The sequence below is a fragment of the Bombus pascuorum genome, chromosome 10 (assembly GCF_905332965.1).
Source record: "Bombus pascuorum chromosome 10, iyBomPasc1.1, whole genome shotgun sequence".
NCBI classification, from domain to species: domain Eukaryota; kingdom Metazoa; phylum Arthropoda; class Insecta; order Hymenoptera; family Apidae; genus Bombus; species Bombus pascuorum.
This window is the reverse complement of record NC_083497.1, coordinates 2,010,168-2,036,622: the sequence shown is the minus strand read 5'-3', so window position 1 is coordinate 2,036,622 and position 26,455 is coordinate 2,010,168. Positions and strand designations below refer to the sequence as shown.

Genomic DNA, 26,455 nt, shown 5'->3' with positions numbered 1-26,455 from the left:
TCGAGTTAATTGGTAAAATGTTTGGTCATTCGGTTTAATTTCTAAGAGTTTCGGATTTTCGTTGTTCTCTTTCCATGCGTTGAATGAATTAGTGTGATCAATTACTAGGTCGAGGTTAACTACTTCGTCGCGAGTTACCGCGTGAACTCTGGATAAAGCATCTGCAGCTGTGTTATCTTTACCTTTTGTATATTCGATTTCATAGTCATATTCTTCGAGTTTAAGTCTCCAACGGATCAGTCTGCTAGAAGGGTCTTTGCAATTGTGCAACCACTTAAGAGCTTGGTGGTCGGTTCGAATAATGAAGCGTCGTCCTAACAAGTATTGTCTTAATCTTTTCACGGCCCATACGATGGCTAGAAGTTCTTTTTCTGTCGTGGTATAGTTTCGTTCGGGTGGATTCAGTGTTCTTGAAATGTAACAACAAGGATGACCGTCCTGTGACAGTATTGCTCCTAGTCCTTCGTTACTTGCGTCGGTAGTTAAGGTAAAGGTTTTGTTAAAGTCTGGATAAGCTAATATTGGGAAATTACAGAGTTTGTCTTTTAAAGTATCAAAGCTAGTCTGGTGTTTGTCAGTCCAATGAAATGGTGTGTCCTTTTTTGTTAAGTCTGTAAGGCTTTTCGCGATTTTGGAAAAGTTTCGAATGAATTTGCGGTAATAACCTGCTAAACCTAAGAATGATTTCACGTCCGTGGCATTGCGGGGTAATCGAAAGTTTTTTACAGCGTCTAATTTCTTGGGGTTTGGTTTAACTCCTTCGGATGAAACTACATGGCCTAAGTATTCTAGTTCCGGTTTTACGAATTCACATTTGTCCGGTTGCAATTTAAGTCCTAATTCTCTGAGTCTCTGAAATACTATCGCGAGGTTTTCGTTATGTTCTTGAATCGTTTTTCCGAATATCACTATGTCGTCCAAATAAACAAAGCAGTATTTTCCTACAAGTCCAGTCAAGGCTCTGTCCATTAATCTTTGAAAGGTAGCGGGTGCGTTTTTAAGTCCGAATGGCATTCGATTGAACTGAAAATGCCCTTGCGGTGTCGAAAAAGCGGTATATTTTTTAGATTTCTCGTTCATTGGAATTTGGTGGAATCCTGAGGATAAATCAAGTGCCGAAAAGAATTTTGCGTTTCCTAATTGTGTTAAAATGTCGTCTATATCGGGTAAAGGGTAAGCGTCTTGTTCTGTGAGTTCATTTAGTTTCCTGAAATCGATAACTATCCTCCATTTCTGTTTTCCTGAGGCGTCTAATTTTTTTGGAACTACCCATACCGGAGAGTTATAAGGAGATTCGGATTCTTCTATAATATTTTTCTTCAACATGTCTCCTATTTGTCGCGAAATCTCGTCACGGTGACATTCCGGTGGTCTATACGATCGTGTGTTAATGATTTTGTCTTTAGTTAACGAAATTGTGTGCTGAGTTAAATTAGTACAGGGCAAAAGATCGGTTTCTAAATTAAAGATGTCAATATAATGGAGAATAATCTTTTCGATGGATTCACGGATTGGTTTTTCAATGTGATCTGTTCTCACTAGGCTTTTTAGTTTTGATACGTTGGAAAAGTCATGAGAATTTTGAATATTGCTAGAAATTTCAATGTTTTGCTCACCAGTATTGATAAAACATACTTTAGTTGGTTTGCCTTCCAGATAGATTGTTTGAACTCTGTTTTCTCCAGGAGTTAAGTGTATTGGTTTCTGAAATAAAATGGTTTTGTCGTTTAGTCGGATTTTGTCATTGGATATTGAATAGTTATACTTCTCTAAACATGGTAGCCCAATGATTCCATCTTCGATAATAGGGAAGTTGTTCGGTACTATGTGAAAAATGTGATTTTGTCCAAAAATTCGTTTCGTTACGTATTCGTTAGTTTCGTATTTGTCTCGTCCCATAGAAAATTTTTGTTTAGGCCCTATTTGTATCGCGTTGACAGTTTTGTTACGTTTCACCAGGTTTATGCCTGCTCCTGTGTCGACCAGAAATACTCGCTCTTCGGTTCCGGTTGACAAAGGTATTGCGAGTAGTCTTCCCGTGGCGATGTTGACTCGTATGTCTCGTACGGTTCGTCCATCTCCTGGTTCGATGTTGTTCCTTGTATTTCGTCCCTTTCCTGGACTGCCTGAATCCTTGCGGGTGGTCGATCGCGCTGGCTCGGTGGTAGAAAATTTTGACACTTGTTGGCAATATGTCCCAGCTTTCCGCACTTGAAGCACTTCATCTGCGCGCGTTCAGCAGGTGGTCTATTTTCTATTTGGTTAAATGTAGCAGGTTTCTGAGCTGCTGGCGTGTTAGGCGATCTTGATGGTACATTAGATCGTCTTACCTGCATTGGCTGGTTGTTTGCGCGATTACTAGCGGAAGGTAAGCGATTACATGACCAATTAGGTTGTCGTTCTTCTCGCAAGTAGCGTTCTACATCGGCTGCCTTTTTTTCAGCTTCCGGAAGATTCAAGGGTTCACTGCTTAATAATATTCGCCCTATGTCGCGTCTGAGTCCCTTTAGGTACACACGAACAGTCTTCTTCGTGATTTCTTCGGTGATAATTTTACGTGTCAGTGGTTGTGGGTACTCATTGGTTACTGCGTACAGCAAACGGTTGAGTATTCTTCTAAACCGAATATTAAAACTTTGCACTGATTCCTCGCGCCCCTGTCTCAACTCTCGTAATTGTTCTTGGTACTCATCCGAAGTCACTTGTGCTGCTAAGTTATTTCTCAGTGCGTCGTACAGATCACTGTAACACTCAATAGGAATGTTGCGAATATTTTGGGCTGCTTTTCCCACGATTTTTTCCACTTTTATTGCTTTTAGCAACAGATCTTGCTCCATACAGCGATCCTTCATACTTCTCACTTCTTTGATGAAGTATTCAACTCCTACATCATCATCTCCGTTGAGCGTTGGGATGTAGCGTATTGCATCCTTAGCTCGTAGAGTGGGAGAAGCGGGCGGAAAATAGCCTCTTTCTTCCACCTCGGGTTGTTCGATGTTGAGGTGAACAGGTGGGATGTCTGGAGCTGCTAACCCTGACAGTTTGCGTGCTTCTGCCATATTCCCGGTGCGACTGATTGCTGTCGACGCACTTTCATTGTCTTCGGTGATAATGGAAGCAAAGTCATCGGTCGCAGGGGATCCGAACCCAGTCCGTAGCTCTGCGACGGTTTTCCCGAGATTCTCGATTTCTGCTGTCCTGTGTCTGTTCTCTTCGTCATTTTGCATAGACAAACGTAACATTTCCTCTCGTAAAAGGGCAATATTCTCATTCTGTTTTTGAATACTGTCCCATATCGCTCGCAACATTGGGTCAGTTGAGGTTGAAGTTTGAGATTCGGTTGCCTTAGACATTATTGCGCTGATTTCACTTTTATTGTCACTTCGCTTGGTTCGTGATAGTTACTTTGTTGTTGCGGATGACCGTAGTCCCAAATAATTCTATCTTCCGTAGATGATGAATGTCTTTTGGTTTCCGAACAAACACTTTTCACTATCCTGGCAGGATCGCCAAAATGTCACGTAAAATTATGCAAAAGAACAACAAAAAAGAATAAAAAAAAAGAAACTTTATTTTTCTTCTAACACTTGGTTTTACAATCTACTTCAGAGCTCTAAGCGTGACCTTTTAAGACTGAAGCTCTTATGATTTTTTACTTTCGATCGGATCCGATCGCTTTCTTTTGTTATCCCTCAACATCCCCACCGTCCACGCATTTGCCAGGCGTCCGCGGCCGTTGCCACGCGCTCTTTCTTCTAGAGCCTTCGGTGGAAGGACCGTTGGGATGTTGATGGTTCATTAGGCACTTCAGCGATATACATTGTCGCCGAGTGCCGCCACATCTTTATCTCCGATTTTAAAGTGAGCCGGTCGTGACATATGCATCGAGATACAAAAAAGTCATTTTGAGCATCTCGTGTGAAGGTAACCAGACACGAAATGTTAGGGTATAAAAGTCGCTAAACCTCCTAAACGAGTTCAAATGGCATATATGTCGATATCAACATTTTTTTTTTTTTTTTTTTTAGTAGTTAGATTCGTTCCCTTAAATATATTCTGCTTAGCATGAAACAGCCTGTATAATATACGATATACAGAGTGTACCGAAAATCGTGATAAAAGTCGAACTGGAGTGATTCCCCATGTAAAACGAGATTAGAAATGTTGTATCGGCACTCAACAGCAAAGAACTTTCCAATGGTTTCGTCGGTACATAGAGTACCACTGTTGATAGACTGTTTACGAGAGACCGACGATACATAAGCAAGGCTGCTTCGAAACGTAAGTGCCGACAGACCTAATGAGTCAACCATATGCCTACGGTCTTCCCGCCAAATACTCGGTAGAAGGGGTACGTGACCACGGTAGGGGATGTGTACCGAACGCGTGCGTAGTGGGGATATTGAGAGGTGACAAGAAACGAAAACAATTCTCCGAATAGAGATCAGTTATGAACTAGAAGCGTGTTTTGTTTTTGACAAAACCTATTATTTGAAAACGGAGGCAGATAAAATTTTACACATCTGGATTCAAATAGGTTCATCACACATTCGTATGTCCTATTAGATAGTTTCTGCATATTAATGTTGAGTAACAAAATTATTTCTTTCAGCCAACGCTCATACCGCGTTGAGAGCACTCGTTCTCGTCCGATCACGAAAGTTAAGCAACGCTGGGCACGGGTAGTACTTAGATGGGTGACCGCTTGGGAACTCCGTGTGGTGTTGGCTTTTTCTTTTCTTGCCATATTTTTTATTTTTTTTTTTTAATAATCCATGATCGTATACACCGAGAAAAAGATATTAGGTTGGGATCAGTGCCAATTTTTCGGCCGGCGTGGGACGGCCAGTCAAACTAGTACGTACTAATTTTTGACAAATTTAACTGCAGCTCGTGATGATAAGCATGCGCAAAATACAGAATCCACTTGGCGGTCAACTAAGGAACTGGATGAGGGGGAGAAATCGTATTCATGACGATGACTTTGTCGATCACCTGTGCGAATTTTTGTGCCGCTGTTTTTATCGTCATAACAACATCGATTAGATGGCATTGTCACGTAAAATTATAATAATAAAAAAGAAAAGAAATCGAAGATTAATAATAATACTGAAAAAATGAATGTACCTCTTAACGCGCTTTGTTCACACTTCACTTTACAATTCACTTCGGAACTCCAGCCGTGAACTTTCAAAACTGAAGCTGTTACAACTTGACTTTCGCTGGAATCAGATTCTTTTCTTTTTCACCCCTGAATATCTCCACTATCCACGCTTTTGTTTGGCGTTCGCGATTTTTGTCACGCACGTCTTCTCGAACATTCGGCGAAATGGCCGTTGGGATATTGATGATTCATTAGGCACCACGCTTCGGCGACATACATTGTCGCCGAGTGCCGCCACTTCTTTATTTCCATTATGAACCCCATCGGTCCCGAAGCGCGGTCTGGTCTCTGATGTGGATTGCGATGTGGTTGGCGTCACATAACCCCCTCCGCAGATTGATTTTGGCCCTCAAAAATCTCAGTGTTTCTGCAGTGTGGAGCGGTGGAATTGGACTCTGGCTGGCTCGATATATATTTGTTCTTCTTCGTCGTGGTATCTTATGCTTTTGAGTATTGTTGATGCCTGTGGTGTCTGTAGTACTTCTGTATAATTATTTAGGCGTGTAGGGATTGTCGCAATGTTTTCAATGTTATTTTTTGTTTTACAGCATAGTAGGTGGATACACAATTTCGTCGGTAAACATTTCTTCGATAGAAACGAATATCCCTATTTTGTTAAAAAGGTAGATCCCTGTCAATCCTAAGGCAACGTAACCTGCTATCTGCCGAAATGAATGTCCCCATGATTTAATTGATTGTATTTGATGAGAATACGTTAGTTGATTGATTTGATCATATATCTGGTTCAAATTATTTTGATATTTTGGAATATGACTAAAGATCTTAGGTGTTCTCTCAATCTTGTCTAACAAGTAGTTTCTTCCAGTGTCGTTTTCAAAAGTTACTTTTTCGTTATTGTTTCAATAGCTGTAGTAGGGAGGATGTATCGTCTACCTGATTACTCAGCGGGTGTCCTTCTTGAGCGTGAGACAATAGACTGTTTACGAGAGACCGACGATACATAAGCAAGGCTGCTTCGAAACGTAAGTGCCGAGAGACCTAATGAGTCAACCATATGCCTACGGTCTTCCCGCCAAATACTCGGAAGAAGGGGTACGTGACCACGGTAGGGGATGTGTACCGAACGCGTGCGTAGTGGGGATATTGAGAGGTGACAGAAGAAACGAAAACAATTCTCCGAATAGAGATCAATTATGAACTAGAAGCGTGTTTTGTTTTTGACAAAACCTAGTATTTGAAAACGGAGGCAGATAAAATTTTACACATCTGGATTCAAATAGGTTCATCACACATTCGTATGTCCTATTAGATAGTTTCTGCATATTAATGTTGAGTAACAAAATTATTTCTTTCAGCCAACGCTCATACCGCGTTGAGAGCACTCGTTCTCGTCCGATCACGAAAGTTAAGCAACGCTGGGCACGGGTAGTACTTAGATGGGTGACCGCTTGGGAACTCCGTGTGGTGTTGGCTTTTCTTTTCTTGCCATTTTTTTTTTTTTTTTTTTTTTTTTTTAATGATCCTATGCACCGAGAAAAAGATATTAGGTTGGGATCAGTGCCAATTTTTCGGCCGGCGTGGGACGGCCAATCAAACTAGTACGTACTAATTTTTGACGAATTCAATTGTAGCTCGTGATGACAAGCATGCGCAAAATACAGAATCCACTTGGCGGTCAACTAAGGAACTGGTGGATGAGGGGGAGAAATCGTATTCATGACGATAATTTTGCCGATCATCTGTGCGAATTTTTGTGCCACTGTTTTTGTCACGTAAAATAATAATAAAAAAAAATAAAAAGAAATCGAAGATGAAAAATAATAATAATAATAAAAAAGAGATTTTATTTCTTAATTTTGTTCACCGCTTTGTTCACACTGATTACAATTCACTTGCGAACTCCAGCCGCGACCTTTCAAGGCTTTTTTTTCCCTTTTATTTTTCATTTTTTTCGGGGAGGAAATCCGCACGGACACCCGCCGCGCTTCTAGGCGGAAGAGCGGTGAGGTAGTGTCGGACTCTCTGACACGATGACCGTCACTCTTGCGATCGAGGGATACCCGGGAACCGCTGAGGCGACACACCAGGCCCCCCTCCCCCCGCGCACATCATTCTGTCCACAAATGGCGCGGCGTGCTGCCATGTTACGTCGCGTCCTCTCCCAGAGGCCGTCCGGATCCCCAACCGGACTGCTTGATGGTTCCCGGGTACTGTAGGGTCCAGCACCTAGATCTTTCAAGGCTGCAGCTCCTACAACTTGACCTTCAGTGGGATTCGACTCTTTTCTTTGTCAGCCCGCAATTTCTCCGTTATCCATGCGTTTGTTAGGATTCCGCGAGCTTTGCCACGCACGCCTTCTTCTCGATCATTCGGTGAAATGATCGTTAGAATATTGATGGTACTTTGGCGACATACATTGTCGCCGAGTGCCGCTATATCTTTATTTCCGTAATCAGTTTATCGGTTCCGAAGCGTTGTCTGGTCTCTTATGGGGATTGAGATGTGGTTGGCGTCACAATAGCCTGTAATTTGTAAGTAAGCGAGATTGGTTTGGGTTGGGATCGGTATCTATTTTCCCAAAAAGCTTTTCGGAATATACAGAAAGTTTTATAATAAGTGAGTAATATTTAATAATTGAATTCAGTATACAAGAACTATAAAAAGTGTTTACATCAATGTATATTCTGTTGTATCTCGTTTACGAGATGTAGCGAATTCTGTGTTCTACCATCTCATCCCTGACTATTTCCATAAAAGATGCTGAAAATGGCTTCCTTGTATTTCAATGCATGCATTCATTAGATTCTTTCTTGTAGAGTTACTTGAAATTTTTTGTATACAAGACACCTACCGATTATCGGAACACTTGGTCAGAAAATTGATTAAGCGCTTTAACAAGTTCGAGAAACATGAGAAAGTATTGAAAGTGTCATTACATCGATAGCAGGATGTCTCCATGTATGTGTCACGTAAAATAATAAAGAAAAAAGAAATTAAAGAAAAAAGAAACTTTTATTTTTTTTTTTTTCTTTTATTTGTGATATACTTCCGAGCTCTAGGCGTGATTGTTCAAGACTGACTTGGATGATTTTGGGGTGAGTATTTAAATTCTTTTGTTCGTGGGAGTGGGAAAAGGCTTCGGTCATATATTTCTGAGAACGGATAGAGTGACCGGATGTTATCCGATGCTTACTTATGCTAAGGCGCTTGGAATTTCGCTATCTTATCTGTTTGTTTAGTCGGATTTCGTCTGCGATATTTCGTATGTGACATTCCCCCCTTCTTAGATTGAACTTGGTCCCTCAAGTTTTCCTCAGGAGACTTTTGTGGAATCGGACTCGACGTGGCTTGAAAATCACAGCTGATTCCTCTTCTTCTTCGAGGTGGTATGAGTCGGTTGGGGTATGGATGTTGGATGTTGCGACCGGGGCGCTTGGTGGGGATGTAGCATTGTGGCTATTGATCACGGTTTCATTTCGACAGCAAAATAAATTAATACATAAACTATTCGGTATACATTTCTTGACGCATTTGAATACTCCCATCTTGTTTAATCCGTATATACCTAACATGCTTAATGCTATGTACCCTAATATCTTGATCGTGGTTAACCCCCAATACTGTATACTCTTGATTCTATGTTCGAAATTAAGATTTTTTATCTCGTCACCTATTTTATCGATCGTGGTCTTATACCCTTGTAAGTTATCTATTATCTTTGGTGCTCGCTCGAGTTTATCTAACAGATGAGTGAAGCTATCGTTTGTTTTGAGCGCTAGGATCTTAGTTTTGATTTCGTATTTGACTTCGTGTTTCGTCTCGCCTATACGCATGTGTTCATCTTTGTACAATAAATCGCAGGAAGTGTTGGCTCTTATAATAGAGGGCTTGTCAAGTTTTTGCAAGGTGTGTTTCGTTTGGCAAATTGTGTCTATTTCTATCGGGTTCGCCGGTATCGCAATGTAGCTGTTGCTAGTTCTGAGTGGTATAAAGCTAATGTCTTCAATCTTAAACACAGTTATTTGGCAATGTTCGATATGATTTTTGAAGTTTATTATTTCGCTGTGACAATCGGTTCTCGAGTTTCTGTCATGGATTGGTATTGTTTGCTTGCATATAGTGGTTCCGGCTCGTTCTTTACAAAGTTTGTCGAGATATTCGATATCAGTGTTTATAAATGAAAGTCCTGAAGTTAAATAGATCTGATGTTCGACTACTGGAGTCAAAAATACTCCGTTTCTCTTACTCGGGATAGGATATACCTGTAATATATTCCATTCCGTGTTAGAGACTAAAGGTACTATGATTTTAAAGAATATTTTGTCACCTATTGTGAAGATTTTAAGATCACTGATGTCGAGTATGAACTGAAAATGTTCGGTTTTGGCAGAGATTGCGGTGTTGTACGTCTGCCTGCCTATTGCTTTGGCGTAGTTTTCTATAAATTCATCGGGGTCGAGTATTTGTGGACTAATTATTCCCTGTTTGCCTAATATTATGACGTTAAGTATCTCGTCTAATTGAAAGTGTAAAGTTTGTATCGCGGTGTCGAGTTTCATAATCATTTTAAGCGTAAATCTGTCGATATTTGCCTGTTGTTGTTGTCTTAATACATCGTTATATGTTTCCTCTAGGTGATTTAGGTTTTCCGAGTTTACAATTTTCCTAATAAGTGCTGTCTGATCTGCTATTACAGTCCTGATTTTATTGTTGTTGTCGAATAGTTTATCTATGTTTTCGTTTATGAGTGTAAGATCGTCCTCGTCGAGAGTTCCGAATAGGCTTTTCGATACGGAACCTATGATGTTAAGTAAACCTCGTTTGCTTCGGGTGTGTATTAACGTTTTCAAGTGTTTTGCGAGTTGTTTCAGGTTATTGATACGAGTTTGTAAACTGTCTAACTCTTCAGTGTATTCTTTGCTGATTGCGCGTGAGTTTATTGTCGATTTATGTAATTCCATCGTGTTTATTTGCTCGTGTATGTCGCTAGTGTCTAATCCTACAATAATATTGGCAGTATCGCTATACAAATATCCTTTCCTTATGTTTTCTATGAATACAGAGTTTCCTTCTAGTGGTGTAATATTTATTTGCGCGGATATTATTCTGATAAAGAGGAGCGTCGACCTGGAAAGTAAGGTTTTAAACGATTACCGTGTATTTTCTTTATAATGTTATCAATTAAGATTTCGTAATAAGGAGTTTTGACAGAGTGGATTCTGTATGGTCCTAACCATTCAGTGTCTAATTTGTCCCTTTTGTGATCATTATAGATTAATATAAAATCTCCTTCTTTAAATACCGTTTGAGTTGGAACTATCTTTCTCTTCTGGTCTCGAAGGTATCGTTTCTTACTGTTTATTAATGTTTTTCTCGCGATATCTAAAGATTTATTTAACTGCTTTTGCCAGAGTGAGAACATATCATTGTAAGTTGAATTCGAAGTTTTCGCGATTGCCGATGGTAGATTTGCGTCTCTACCGAACGTTAGTTTAAAAGGTGAAAATCCGGTACCTTCGTGCACGGCTGTGTTATAACCCAAACATATGAAGTTTAATATCTCATCCCATTCTTTATCATTGTTATCATGCAGACTTGTACGGATTAAATCTTTTACTACGGCGTGTGTTCTTTCTAGAGATCCATTTGACTGAGGGTGACAGCTAGTGGTTTTAATGTGTTTAATCTTAAATGCCTCTTCGAATTTTAACATAAGTTCACTAATGAAGTTTTGTCCCTGGTCTGTTAGAATTGTTTTGGGTGCAGAAAATATGTAAATGTAGTGTTCTAAGAGTGCATTTATTATGGATTCTGTCCGTTGTGTTTTTAGTGGTACTAGGATCAAGTATTTTGTCAGTTCGTCATGTATTGAGAGTATAAATTGGTTTCCTTTCTTAGTTTTGGTCATAGGTCCTATGATGTCCATAGCAATTTTGTCGTTAGGTTGTAATGGTGTGTCAGATATTATTGGTTCTTCTTTCGGTCTAATACGCGTTAATTTCTCCTTTTGACAAGCTTCACATTTCTTTATAAACTCTTCGACTTTATTCAATAAACATGGAATTTTATATCGTTCCTTTATTCTTTGGTAGGTCTTTTGTACCCCTAAATGTCCTATCGTACCGTTATGATTTTCGTGAATTATTTTCTCTATCTCTTCCTCGGTTAATTCTTGGATTAGGTCCCACGCGAAAATGACAGGGTATCGGGTATCATTGAAATATATAAGTATGAGTTTGATCTGGTTTTTTTCTAATTCTGCAAACCTCTTGTCTCCTATACCTACTTTCTTGTTATTTCGTAATATGTTGTCGATTTTCCGTAACCATATTGCCTCGTCGAACTCTCCTAATTCTGTTTTAGTTAACTGATAGAAGGATTGATCGTTAGGTTTCATTTCTAATCGTTTTGGGATTTCTGGCTTCTTTTTCCATTTAGTAAAATGTTGTAAGAAATCTAAGGCTACTGTTCCTTCAGGGATTTCTACTTTTTGAATCGCGTGAATTCTAGATAAGCTATCTGCGACTGGGTTTTCTTTGCCTTTAACGTATTCGATCGTGTATTCGTACTCTTCTAGTTTTAGTCTCCATCGCATTAATCTAGACGACGGGTCTTTGCAATTATTCAACCATTTCAAGGCTTGATGGTCTGTTGTTCTAATAACAAATTTTCGTCCTAACAAGTATTGTCGTAGTCGTTTCAATGCCCATACGATAGCTAATAATTCTTTTTCTGTAGTCGTATAATTTTTCTCTGGAGGGTTTAGCGTTCGAGAGATGTAACAGCACGGGTGTCCGTCTTGTGATAGTACGGCTCCTAGTCCTTCGTTACTATGTGTCCTAAATATTCGAGTTCTGGTTTTAGAAATTCACATTTATCTGGTTGGATTTTTTGTCCTAATTCTCTTAGTCTTTGTAATACTATGGCTAAGTTCTCATTATGTTTTTGAATAGTGCTTCCAAATATAATAATGTCGTCTAAATATGCAAAGCAGTGTTTATTAATTAATCCGCATAACGCTGTATCCATCATTCTTTGGAATGTGGCTGGTGCGTTTTTGAGTCCAAAAGGCATTCTGTTAAATTGGAAATGTCCTTGCGGTGTTGAGAAAGCGGTGTATTTCTTTGAGTTTTCGTCCATAGGGATTTGATGAAAACCGGATGATAGGTCAAGTGCTGAGAAGAATTAACTTTAGGACGCATGTCGTTGGAATTGTAGGGTACAATAAAAAATATACGCCCAATTTCGTAACGTCGTACCCGTTGAAGAGAAGAGAAATGATAGCACGGGAAGATAAGAAGGGTATTGTGATGCTCAAATGGAGAGATGTTCGAGATGTTAGAATATTATCAACAAAACATGCACCCATTATAATTTTAAGCTGCAATTTTATATATCTCGGACGTCCTTCGAAACAGAAACCTTTTGGCGGTAATTACATACAATAATGGAAAAAGTGGTATCGGCAGAAGTGACCAGATGGTCTCATATACCACTACGATACGGAAAGGCATCAAACGATATCGGAAATTAGCACTACATTTACTCTTAGGAGCAACTATAGTAAATGCACATATTATGTACCAAACAGCCACAAACAAAAAACTGATTGTTAAAAATTGTGGATATTAATTGCCGAAATAAAAGTAAAGGAACACTTAGATCACACTTAGAATTTATATTAAGATAGTTTCAGATTTATTTAATAAATGATTTACAGGATCTTCGTCGATATACATTTGCACACGTCTCAGCATTCTGTCTCACTATCTTCTATACCAAACTACTAACGAAACAGTTGCATTCGTCTGTTTTTCGAGACGCTGTGCATACACATACTTCCATACACTCATACTCACATACGTGTGTCATTACTACTACTTATATAACGAGTTTTAGTGGGATTATAGTGGCTCACTTTACCGACTCATTCGCTCACCGTTTGAACTAAACGACCTTCTTCGTTTGTCGTGTTTCATACTTTTCTTGTCCTGGCAATGTTTTATAAGAGTTGAGAAAATACAGACAGAATATGTAGTCTTTGTTTTTGATATGCCAGTGTCAGATATCAATTGTTACTTTCCGTATAAAATAAATATACCATTATTAGATGCTCTTTTTAACATGTCGATCCGTAGCTTTATAATTTTTTAAAATCTTCAACCTTAACCCCTTGACCTACACGCTATCTGCCGATCGCGCGAGCCATAGTAAGCAAGAATTTCGGTCGCGCGCCGTGCCATTCATCTGTTCAGCCGTGTGCCCGATCTGGCGCAAAATGTATACTTTTTATGACATGTATATTAAGGTGCTACAAAAGGAATTGTGAAATAATAAACGTTTGAGGACAAATACTGTTTTTAAGACGTCTAGGGTGTAATCATGATCAATTGATCAGTTAACAAACACAATTTATTATTTCAAAGTGGATAATGAATCACTAGCAATTTGTAAATTACCACGAGTCAGACTCGTGGTTTTTGCTTATGGCACAAATCCCTTACCACGAGTCTCGCTCGTGGTTATAGGCCAAGGGGTTAAAATGTCGCTTCAAAATGGAGCAAACGAAGAGCAATTTGGAAAACACTATCGCGCTATGAGTGTGAAAATTGTAAAAATGGGTCTATGTGTCGTACCGTGCTTTAAAATATATCACACTCAATTGTATTATTAATTGTTAAGGAAAATTATTAAAGTTAAAGTATATGCGTCATATCTTGAAGAAAAATTATAATTTAATTATCAAAAACTTTATTCCAATGTACTTGCATAGAGAACAGCATTGTCCGTCACACATTGCAATGCTATATCGTTTACACGTAATTCGCACAAAATTCAACCGTACCTAAGAGATTAACCGTTTTAGTGCCAGGGGTTTTTAAGAATCCGTGTCGGGTTATGCCATGTAGCGCGATAGCGCCTCGTTCATTTATTTGCGAAAAATGCCGATCGACGTGATTGCGCTTCGCAGGTGATTTACGGTTATTTACAAAAAAGTAAACACGAGAGGGAACTCTGATATAACTCGCGACAAGCTACATTCGAAACCGAGCGCGTAGTGAATCGACGATCGCGAAGAAATATCGCGATACAGTCTACACAGTACGTGAACAGCGCGATTGCGCTGCGTGGCGCTAAAACGGTTAAGCGCATGTGTTAGCTACATGGCCTGCGAAACGTCGTAAAAGAATAAACCCTGGGACTTACAAAAGCGCAAGGGCTTTCGACATAAAAAGAACAGCTTCCGTACCCTGGAACTTTCGGGAATTTCGGCACCCTATATAAAGGGAAACGAGGAAGAGTGAGAGAGAGAGAGAGCGTTGCGAGTGATTAGTGAAGTCGAGTCGACAGCGAACACGCGCTAGTAAAACTGTCAAGTCTTCTCGCCACATTAATAAACTTGTTGTTAAATCAATCCATGGAGTATTTCTTTGGTACCCTACACGTCCTACCACCTCATATGCACATAATTTGACATTACAGTCAGAGTTGGGCATTATTTATGCTTTTTCGTCCAATCGCGGAGAGACGCGATCGCGTTTTGAAGCGCGTCGACAGGAGTCGTAAATTCTCGTTACGATTATAACAATCGACACCAGGAACAGGTCGATCCCCTTATTTGTTGTGGTATAATAGGAGTGTTTGTTGTGTAATAAAACTGTAATAAACAGTTTTATAAAATTTATATTTTTTAATAATTTATTACACTTATTATTACGCCGTGTCGGAAGATATATTTAATATATTAACTTGATGTCGCGTAGACCGTAGTGAGAATGATGTCCTGTTACTGGATCAGGAGTTTACTGACTTCATGAGATGACTACGTCGAGATTGAAAGAACAATAGATTTGACTGATCTAAGGATAAGACCGTTGACTTGACTACACGAAGATTGGAAGAACAGTAGTAGATCCGTCTCGTACTGTTAAGGTGGAAAGCTCGGTGTGTGTGTGCCTTTTTGAACTAAGAACGCGGATTCGTTGTTCACACTTTTCGGTAGGAAAGTGAGGGTAACGATCCGCGATGCCCATTGGTTGTAGCCTACGTTAATAAATAAAATTATGAGGAGAAAGTCTCCTGTAGATGTGGCTCATGGATGTCCTTGTTCATGAGAAAAACCTGCTATTTCGATAGACGAACACCCGCTTTCTCCGTAATTGGTAAGAGCGTGCAATAAACATAAGGACTAATTTAAGGATCATACATAAAACGAAAATACTTATATGAATAGAGATTAAGCTAAAAAGATTCGGTTTATGGTGGTTCCTTAGGTTTATTGCGGGTCAATGTAACAATGTGTAAGCCTTAGCAGCCAGACCAGGAGGGACGTCGCACGGCCATATCACGCGACGTAACAATTTCATTTGTTTTAAATAAATATCTACGTGTCTAAGATTGTGATACAGATAAATTCATTTTATTTGAATTCAATCCGCGTAATAATTATTCATTATTCGTAACAAATTATGTTTTCTATTTATTCGAACCATGATAAGAACAGTTGTTTATTTTCGCGTAATTTTGTACGAATCCTTTTACGAATACATTCTTCACAAATACGTACAATCTTGTACATACATATATTCACGATTAGTCCAATTCCTATTATTAAGTTATAAAATAATTAATTGATCAAAGAGCAATAATAAAAACCAAAATAACAGCAATTGGACAATAAAGCTTAAGAATATATTTCATATTTAGTTCAATCTATATGTTCTTGTCTTGTTCATCCGCGATATAACATAAGAAAATTTTTATCCGAATAAACAAATCCTCATAATAAAGTATTCGAGTAAATTTTTATTCAGATATCTTTTTTTGTATAATTTCTTATTCGAATAAATATTTATTCATTGGTGAAAAAAAATTGGATTCTTTCCTTTTGTCCGTTATCTATTATCCGAATAAAATATTGCCCAATTCTGAATATAGCGTTTGACGAATCATATCGTGATTGAGTAAGTGAAAATATTCTAATCTTCGCTTTTTAATGTAGGTAAAGAAATGAAAGTAATGCAGAATAGGATATACGTGATCGATTCCGACGACTTTGAAGTATGTCGTCAAGGTAAGTATTGTCTTTTTCCAACATACAGAGTATTTCCTCTAACTTGGTTTCCTTATCTTTGAATGTCTTATACGTGTTATATTTGCCGATAGAAAAAGTTGTTGAATCACAAAATTGTTTTTTTTAGAAATCTCATTTCATTACCTTTTTCTCTAAAGATTTTTGTTTCGAGTTACTAATGTCATCGTACATTTTTCGTCAAAACAAATTGAACAATCTACAACACAACGATTTTCAAATGACCTTGTATGAAAAAGTCATGCTAGTTTAAAAGAGATTCGGAAGATTAACATTCCTTGTTTTCTGTGCAAAATGTTTGTTCCATAGCTATTGCTCAGTATGATTTTCATTAGCGGCATATGTATGCGTCTTAGGACATTTGGGTTCGAAGATGTCTCACGTAGTTGATTTGCCACAGAGGATGAACACTGTACGACGCACATAATATAATGAACAAACTCTGGGCAAAGCAATTTCGCTGCTACGTGTAACCGATAACCGGCAACAAGTTCAAACCTTCCGGTACCCCCCCCCTGGACCAGTATGAATAGACGACCATGTTCTCCAGATATAGTCAGTCGCGCGAATTGATATCAGTATCGAGTCATCGAGATCATCGGTCGAGCGAGTCAGCATAACAATTGGTATCAGTACCGCAGTATCGCGCAATCTTATAACGAATATCATCGAGCGAGCAACGCTTGCGATTAATTTGTATTCTACATTTTAAAATATCTGTAAATATAGTTAACGAAATCAACTCGTTATTAATTTAACCAACAACACGTCTCACTGTCCACCACGGATACAAGGCCTCTTTATATAAGGAATATAAAACAATTCTTTGCACGATACCCATAGGAAAACTGCCACTATAACTAAGCGTGTAAAATTCTTTCTTGCATATCTTCTGGTATGGCAACTGTCACGTAAAATAAAAAAAAAAAGAATCGAAGATGTAAATAGGAGATAAAAATAAAAAATAAATAAAGAAAGAGAATTTATTTCTTACACTTGTTTTTCACTGGCTACAATTTGCTTCTGAACTCTAGACGCAACTTTTCAAGACTGAAACTCTTACAACTTGACTTTCGGCGGAATCTGATTCTTTTTCTTTGTCATCCCTCAATATCCCCACTATCCACGCGTTTGTTAGGCGTTCTCGAACATTCGGCGAAAGGACTGTTGAGATATTGAGGGTTCATTAGGCACCTCGCTTCGGCGACATACATTGTCGCCGAGTGCCGCCACATCTTTATTTCCGTCATTAGCCCATCGGTTCCGAAGCGCGGCCTGCTCTCATGTGGTTGGCGTCACGCAGCTGTCACGTAAAATAATAAAGAAAAAAAAAAGAAGAAGAAATTAAAAAAAGGAACTTTTATTTGCGATACACTTCCGAGCTCTAGGCGTGATTGTTCAAGACTGACTTGGATGATTTTGGGGTGAGTATTTAAATTCTTTTGTTCGTGGGAGTGGGAAAAGGCTTCGGTCATATATTTCTGAGAACGTATAGAGTGACCGGATGTTATCCGGTGCTTACTTATGCTAAGGCGCTTGGAATTTCGTTATCTTATCGCTTTGTTTAGTCGGATTTTGTCTGCGGTATTTCGTACGTGACACAGCCATCGACATTTACAAAACATTGAGAAGTAAGCAAACACAATATGCAGTACCATTGTAGTATCTTGTGAATTAAACTCATCAGATAATCACGAAGAATGCTCCAGTATTAATGATACAATCGGCGAGGAAACGATTCTCCGTGAAAAATAAATCGAAAGTGTACAATGAGATTTTGTCATATGACTCTTCGTTTCCCAGGAAATTAACTTTGGAAATTAATCTAGTGCACGTGTATCGGTTTTATCTAAACGTGTTTAAATTCTATTTTCTTGAAAACAAGAAAGATATTACTGTACATTTTTCACTTATTTTAGCATCTAAAATAATCTGCTTATAAGAATTTATACTTTATTATTATTTATTAGATTAGATAAGTAATATATATATCGGAGATGGAAGGACATCGGGGCCTTTCTTTTGGAACTTCCGAGAGGATTCCCAATACTATAGTTTAGACTATTTATTATAGCTGTGCTTAAATAGTGAAACTTAGAAGTAGTTGCTGTGATTCAATCCGATTGTGTTTACCCAGGATTTATGACGGTGAGCTTGGGCTCGGGGTGACGTGATTGGTCGCTGAGCGTGGCCACGGTCACGAGATGGACGTTTTTATTTAACAGAGAAGTGTCAATATTATGAGACACACGTTGTGTTAATAATCAAACCCCGGGTAAAAGCAAGGTTGCAGCTACCTGGGGGTCTGCCTAGCAACGGCGGCTGCAATTTTGTTGGTATCCTCGGCCAATATTCAACAAAACGAGCGCGATCGTAAGGAGAGGAAAGTTTTCATCAGTCTTTTATTCTTGCCATCACCTTGGACAGTTTTTCACATTGTCTTTACGTGCAGTATATACCGAGCGTCACAATGAACGTTACTTTGTGTTTCAAAATATATTCCAAGTTTAACAAAAAGTTATCCCGTTGATCGTGGATTCGTTATTGAACCTAAGAACATTGTCAATAACATCTCGAGTGTCTAATCATCACGGTTGTTTGTCAAACTTTGTAAAAATCATATTTATACCAGTAAATATAATCTCTGTTGTACAACAACGATAGAGCTAGTCCGAATGAAGATTCGTTACACGCCCCTAAACCTAGCTATAACGCGACATATATTAGTACTTATAATTTATTGTAACGTAAACTATACCAAATACCAAATCGAAATCTAGTGAGTCTTTCTAAGTTTAACCCTATGATACATTGGAATAATTGTAAAAATGTATTGTAAGGAATATTCGAAATGCACATTTCACATATTTGTTGTGTACGTATAAGGTATATGACCAATCGCGGCGTAATAACTGGTTTTTACTATTTCTCCCAAAGTAATTGAATGTCGAGGCGATTTTCGTTATTTATTAGTAAGAGACAAGTACATATCTTAAACATTATCAGTATGTAACTATTAAACCAATACGTCTAGTGTATATGACAAATACTTTAGGCAAATATAATCGCCTGTATGACTAATCTGTTATCGTAGAGAAAAACTTTAATTTAGTCTGTACCGTCAATTGAATGAACAGACAGTTTCAGTGATTTATTCTTAGATCCGTGTTACACGAAACTTCATTGTATTAGATTACCAGAAACATGAGTGATATGCGGTGAGATATCTATGTTATTTAAAATCAATGGATTGATACACGGATATTAGCAATAAGATTTTTAAATCAATATTTGAAACGAATTTCTAGTATCCACAATCTATTTAGTATTTAGTATATTTAAATATCTACTTTTAAGTACTGGGATTTAGTATTAATTTAACTAATGACTATGTTATTGAATAGTAAATTGTAGTAGTACTAATAGTTTATTTTTCTGCCTTGCAGCTTTGAAAAAGGAGATTTTTGATTGCAATTCTTTCTTAAAAGAAAAATAGAGAAGAACAAAATACGACGCTAATTTTAGAAAGCAAAAAGCAAATATATCAACGTAAGTTACTTTCAAATACATAATAAATAAAAGAAAGTTCTTTTTTTTGTTAACTTAAAAATTTAATCTTTGGCTTTTCCCTTCTTTTCATTGTCTTCCTCATCCATATCTTTCCTCTTTCTTGTCTTCTTGCTATTTCTTGTCTCTATCTATCCTTCCGTCCTAATCATTCCCTCGTATTCTTTATTTTATTATTCGTATTTTTCCGCGTAGTATACATTTTGTCCTTTGCCTTTTTCCGGTATTTGTTTGCTGTTCTTTCATTTCTGCATCTAAATCTTGCGATCATTGCTCGATGCCTTCCCTGTACTTCGCTGCGAACAGCGCCTATAGGCGCTCAACCACAGTATCTTTCTCCGAGTATCGTGCCATTCGCGCGACAGATCTGCTACTGTCACGCTGACTGCTCAGAGAGCATTTCGTCTCTGAGTGGTCGCAGCGAAAGGGTTAAATACTCTGCTCTGTCTTCTCTAACTTTCCAATATCCCTTGTTACATCTTCCTTCCGCGGTTTTTCATATTGTTCCTCTGCTGCCTCTACTCATTTCGGTTTACCTGTACCAAATCCACGAGCATCCGTTCCGTTCCAGTAGGTTTCGTCTATCTGTCTCTCTATCTTTCTGTCTATCTTTCTGTTCATAGCACCTCGTTCTAGCCCTCTCCCACTTCACATTTCTTCTTCAGGCTTCAAACTGATCTCTCTTCGTTATTCCTTGATTATTTTGTTTCCACCTCTCGTTTTCGTTCGTTCTTTGTATTTAGCTGCTCTCTTGCCGGCATCAATTCATATTCCATCTCTTCCAGTATTATATGCATGGAAAAAATAGTAAATGGACTGTTTAAACACTGTTTTAATATTTGAATGCCATTTCTACATGTTTTCGATACTATTCGCCGATAACCTTGTAGCGACATATGAGTCATAGGACGAGGCGAAGCGAGAGCGTCTCATGTTGCTGTTGTGCCTCGGAACACGGACACCGCCTCGACACACGAAAATAGCGTTAGATTATCTCTAGACAAAAACAATGTTGCCGTGGAGGGCAACCGTCGTTCTAAGCTAATTTGAATCTTCCGACTCCCCCCGACCAGTATAAATAAACAGACACGATCGCGAGTGGGCAGTTATTATCATCGAATTATTACCGAATTATTATTTGCGAATTAACGGAGTCTTTGAGTTATCCGCGAGCATTTTATTATCTATCTTCGCGACTACGATTGTATGAACGTCTATCGACGGAATTTATAAACCTTTATAATAATATCTATTCGAAATATACTTGACGATTGCAATAGTAATCCTTGCGTTATAATTTAAATTCAATCTCCTCACATCATACGCCACAACCTAAATGTTTTTCATTCCACTGACCCAGGAAACACTATGTACACAGCGTGATCTCGACAGAATGGAGGCGTGATACTTACAAAACTATTCTTAACGCGTTAAATACCACGGTGGGTCATTGGTGAGTTACATTATGAAATTCATTACAACGAATAATGTTTGAATTTGGTTAAATAAAATTGTCAGCGTATTATATTACAGAATGATGAGAATAAGGTAAATTTCATAGACTAAAAAATTCTCAACAATCTAAATGATATAGGTAACATTGTTAAAAAAAAGTGCGTAGATACGAAAAAGTATTTTGCAAAAATTAAATGTTATTGTGTAGATATATACACATTATAAACCATATATCCAAGCCGAAATTATAAATATATTATTTACCTAATCTAACTTTCGTCTCTTATTTTGAATGTCTTCCTGCTTCTTCTTCTTCCTCTTTTTCTTCCTCTTCTTCTACTTCGTTATTTTCGCTATCTTTTTTTGTAATTCTTTATTATTCAACAAAATATAAGTACATTACAAGCAAATAAAATAAGTTCGAGAACTAATGCAACTTTAATACCTTTTTCAGAAGAACTATTGAGCTTCGACCCTTTTCTGAGTACCTTTTATACCTGGCTACGTGAGTACCTGAGTACCCTTTTCCTTGCAATGAGTACGATACAATAAAAAAATTGAAAATCATGCTAATGGTTAATTTTACAGTGCATTTTTTGAATAGATTTCCAGCGATCCGAAGGTGTAGAATCACCTCCTAAAGTTATGGAAAATAATGTTCCGACACACTGTATATACATTTTTAAAGAAATATTTTCATTTTTGAATTAAAATGATTTTAATTATTGCCATAATGTAGTCTTATCTAAAGTTACGATTTTCTAAGAAATTTATACAGTACGAAATGTTTTATCCTTTAACTAACTTTACAGAAAAAAGTCAAGGCGTTTCAAATTGAATAAACATGCTAGCTAATTTGTTGAGGTATACATATAGATAGGTACATTCCATACATGTATATTTGTTGGATATTTAATAGCGTACAAATGATTATTTTCAAGTTATACATATGTATATTTTGGTTTCTTTATTTAAAGTCAATGAAGATCATAAATGATTTTTGACAAGCTATCTTTAAACTGTTTAGTGCATCAAATATATTTATAAAAAGTAAAATTCATATAAGATTTCCTGGATAAAAAGTTGTCACGCTGTTGAACAAACATGTTAAGCTATTCTTAATAATTTCTCTACATATAAAGTGCTTGTCACCCTCCAATCAAGACAAAAGATCCAACGAAGGTTCCATCAAGTGACATGCCCGGTGCACGAAGTTCAGTGCACTGCATTCATCGCTTTCACCGTTTCCACCCCTATAACAAGTGCGCGCAATTACCCTTCGCTGTGCGTGCTGCGCTAGGGTGAAACGATGATGGCGGATCTCAAACGCTGTGCTCGTCGCGGTTGCAATGTTCGTCGAAGTGCGTGCACATCGTTGACACGCAAGCATCGTTTAGAAAATTCCTGTTCGTTTGCCGGCGGCGCGGCACGGCGTAGTCGTTCAAAGGGGCACGCTGATGCGAAGGAGCGCTGTCATATCGACCACATTCTTTATACTTTATACGCTTGCATCTCTCGTCTCCTAAAGGTTTCACGGAAACGTGACATTACGGGGATTAAAATAATCAATATCACCAAGATCAGACGTATACCATGGTAGGAAAAATTTTGCATTTTTTTTCTTTCTTTTTTTTAATCATGTATCAAATTTTTCACATTAAGTGTAAATTTTACATTCTATTACATTCGTTTACATTCTATTAACATAAATGCAAAGTATTGTGGAACTGTATTACGCACTTTCTATTTGAAATGAAAAGAACAAATTACCTCAAATTACCTTGAATTTATTTGAAAATAAAGTTGTTTGCGAATAAATTCCAAAATCTTATTCGAGTAAATTATTCTTAAATAATTTGCGAAATATTTGATTATTTGAAATAAGACAATAAATAAATGTCTTTTGTGCATGAGAAATTGTATGAGGAACATAATATCATTTTTTCGGATCAAGAAGCGAGAAAGTTAAAAAGTATAAAAAGGTTACACTTGCACATGCAAATACGTTTGCTGTAAAAAGAGTAGAAGTTCCGTATATCATTAATAAATATGATATAAAATAATATTTAGTATAAAACAAATATACAAAAAAGTTTTATTTGAATAATTATTTGAATAAAAGTTTGCTAGTCAATCCTGTCTTAAAATTACGGAATAACAAAAAAAAAAAAAATAAATAAATGGTAAAAGAATGATGAAAAGTATCGAAAGCAGCATCGATTCGTGGATAACAGGACGTTATTATTTTACTTTTTTTATTGTGCTTATTTAAATGGACGACGACTTTTTTCATAAATTCTAACAATAACGTGAACGTCATCGATCATAGTCAGGAAAACAGAATTTAAAAAAATAATCACGACACAGTTATTGTCAATGGTGATCGCTTTTGCACAGACACGAAGCATCAATTTTTTATGTTTGAGTTGAGCTTTCGTGGTATTCGATAAAATAGTGGAATATAATAAAAAAATTACAATTTCTAACAAAAATAAACGAAAGTAAATATTTTACACATATTTTTGCATAAACTTTAGAAATTTATTTTTTTGTATTAACAGAGATAGAAATTAATACAATTTTTCACGTTGTATCCCAATTTGAAGATTTGAGGGTAAAGGACGTTATGGGAATAAAAACAGGGAGTAAATAAGTAGTTAAAAACGAGCAAGAACTAGCAATGCATCTTCGTCGGGAATGCAAAATGTTGATTTTCTAGAAAAACAATTTTGAAAATCCATCAGATATACACGTAAGTACTAACTTTCTTTTCTTCGGTACATCGTTAATAAGATTTTTATTTGGTAATAAAAATAAAACTGATGGTACAGACCGACAGCTACATCAATGATAGCAGCTAATCATGGCAATGTTCGTGTTTATAAATACAGTGCAATATACAGTGACCCATGACTACGAAACATTTTGAAATTTTATTAGCAGTACAATGAAACCCGATCATCATAATATTACTTGGTAATATTTCAAAGTGATCTGAAGATGTATAAATATATTAGCGTACGTATATATATTAGATATTTATATATTAGCGGCAATGCATCTTCGTGACAATTAATGGTCGATAGCCCGTCACTATTTAGCCTTACCGTAATTTATGGCTGGACTGAGGACCCAATAAAGAGCACGGCAGGGTGCTTGAGTAAATGTTTCGAAAATAATCGATAGCCGGCGACTCGAAGTCGCCGAGCTATGAGGTGTCGAGGATATGACCGTTTAGAGCTTAGAGGATGCGCGAAATAATTTAACAATATATTAAGGTAGAGATAATGGCGATCCGATGTTGTATCGTTAAAGAATACAGACTTTGTTTAAAGAATCTGACCATAGGACGAGGGGAGACAACGATGCATTTTTGGTAAGCGGATTGTGAGAGACTGCACGGCAATTATCTCGGAATTACGAAAGAGTAAAGTCTTCTTAGGTTAAAGTTATAACATATACATATGTAGAAATTACAAGTCACTTGCTGCTAATGTATATATACTGTAACTTATAAGGGAAGTTCCACCACTCGAAGATTCAAACAAATTGGAATCTTTACGCAAATGTAGTTCGTGTGAGGCTAATAAAAAAACAATTCTTCTTCTCCTTGGGTTTTATTCAGAAGATAAAAAATTATTGACTTTCTTATGCAATCATGGAGCTTCCGTTGCATAAAATCTGACAATGCAAGTTTCAAGTTGCAGAATGCAGTGGTTCGAAAGTTATGGTTATATAAAACTGGGCATTACAGTATTTTATATGTCATTTGACACCATACTGGCTTCTATTCATACGTCCAATGAGTGGACCACACAGACAGCAGCACCTAACTGATCCGGAGACATCAGCAGTCACATGCTCTTGACATCTGCTAGCTCTTTAAAAAATGTATTGTGTTTCGATCGCTTCCATCAACGATGCCATCGAATCGATGTTGTTATGACGATAAAAACAGCGGCACAAAAATTCGCACAGGTGATCGACAAAGTCATCGTCATGAATACGATTTCTCCCCCTCATCCAGTTCCTTAGTTGACCGCCAAGTGGATTCTGTATTTTGCGCATGCTTGTCATCACGAGCTGCAGTTAAATTCGTCAAAAATTAGTACGTACTAGTTTGACTGGCCGTCCCACGCCGGCCGAAAAATTGGCACTGATCCCAACCTAATATCTTTTTCTCGGTGTATACGATCATGGATCATTAAAAAAAAAAAAAAATAAAAAATGTGGCAAGAAAAGAAAAAGCCAACACCACACGGAGTTCCCAAGCGGTCACCCATCTAAGTACTACCCGTGCCCAGCGTTGCTTAACTTTCGTGATCGGACGAGAACGAGTGCTCTCAACGCGGTATGAGCGTTGGCTGAAAGAAATAATTTTGTTACTCGATATTAATATGCAGAAACTATCTAATAGGACATACGAATGTGTGATGAACCTATTTGAATCCAGATGTGTAAAATTTTATCTGCCTCCGTTTTCAAATACTAGGTTTTGTCAAAAACAAAACACGCTTCTAGTTCATAACTGATCTCTATTCGGAGAATTGTTTTCGTTTCTTCTGTCACCTCTCAATATCCCCACTACGCACGCGTTCGGTACACATCCCCTCCCGTGGTTACGTACCCCTTCTTCCGAGTATTTGGCGGGAAGACCGTAGGCATATGGTTGACTCATTAGGTCTGTCGGCACTTACGTTTCGAAGCAGCCTTGCTTATGTTTTCTCAGTATCTCGTAAACAGTCTATTATCTCACCACCTCTGATACACACCGGACGATAAGCCCTCCAAAGGGGCTAAAAACTCAATATAAAAACCCTCTTAAATAAGTGCTCCACACATTATTCTGTTGTAACACTTTGAATCGTCACTCTGCTGGATTTATATAATAAATTCGATTATCATGTACGAATTTCAATTTCTTCATCCTATTCGTGAAAAAATTATTTTGTTCGAACTGCGACGCGAGGAGATTACCGGCGATCTGGTAATTTCGCAATTTCTTGTGTCTCCGACGTGACATTAGATTCAAAAAGGGAGTTGTCCCATTTGGTCACGCAGTGATGTACTTTACAAACAGGAGATCTCCCTATTCGGTTGGCTAAGCGTTAAGAATAAGGAAATTTAGAGAAAGAAACTATAAATATACGTTTATTACTTCCAAAAACAGTTTGATCAAATAGTTTGAAATGATCTTCAGATTTAATGGCTGTTTA

General features: G+C 37.6%; 1 long non-coding RNA gene and 3 other non-coding genes across 4 annotated transcripts in view; 3 read left to right on the top strand and 1 right to left on the bottom strand.

The window, feature by feature from the left end:
• Window positions 1–4,611: 4,611 nt before the first annotated feature.
• Window positions 4,612–4,730, top strand: LOC132911563 (5S ribosomal RNA). Its single transcript, XR_009659039.1, has one exon. It is a non-coding gene; the product is annotated as a 5S ribosomal RNA (ribosomal RNA).
• Window positions 4,731–6,479: 1,749 nt separating this feature from the next.
• On the top strand, window positions 6,480–6,598 carry LOC132911562 (5S ribosomal RNA). The gene has a single exon (XR_009659038.1). It is a non-coding gene; the product is annotated as a 5S ribosomal RNA (ribosomal RNA).
• A 6,503-nt stretch (window positions 6,599–13,101) lies between these two features.
• The window catches only part of LOC132911170 (uncharacterized), a 39,547-nt gene continuing 26,193 nt past the window's right edge, over window positions 13,102–26,455 (top strand). Inside the window, exons 1-2 of the long non-coding RNA XR_009658934.1 lie at window positions 13,102–13,384; window positions 13,434–13,820. This is a non-coding gene — a long non-coding RNA (uncharacterized LOC132911170). The remainder of the gene's footprint in view (window positions 13,385–13,433; window positions 13,821–26,455) is intronic.
• On the bottom strand, window positions 25,486–25,604 carry LOC132911560 (5S ribosomal RNA). The gene has a single exon (XR_009659037.1). It is a non-coding gene; the product is annotated as a 5S ribosomal RNA (ribosomal RNA).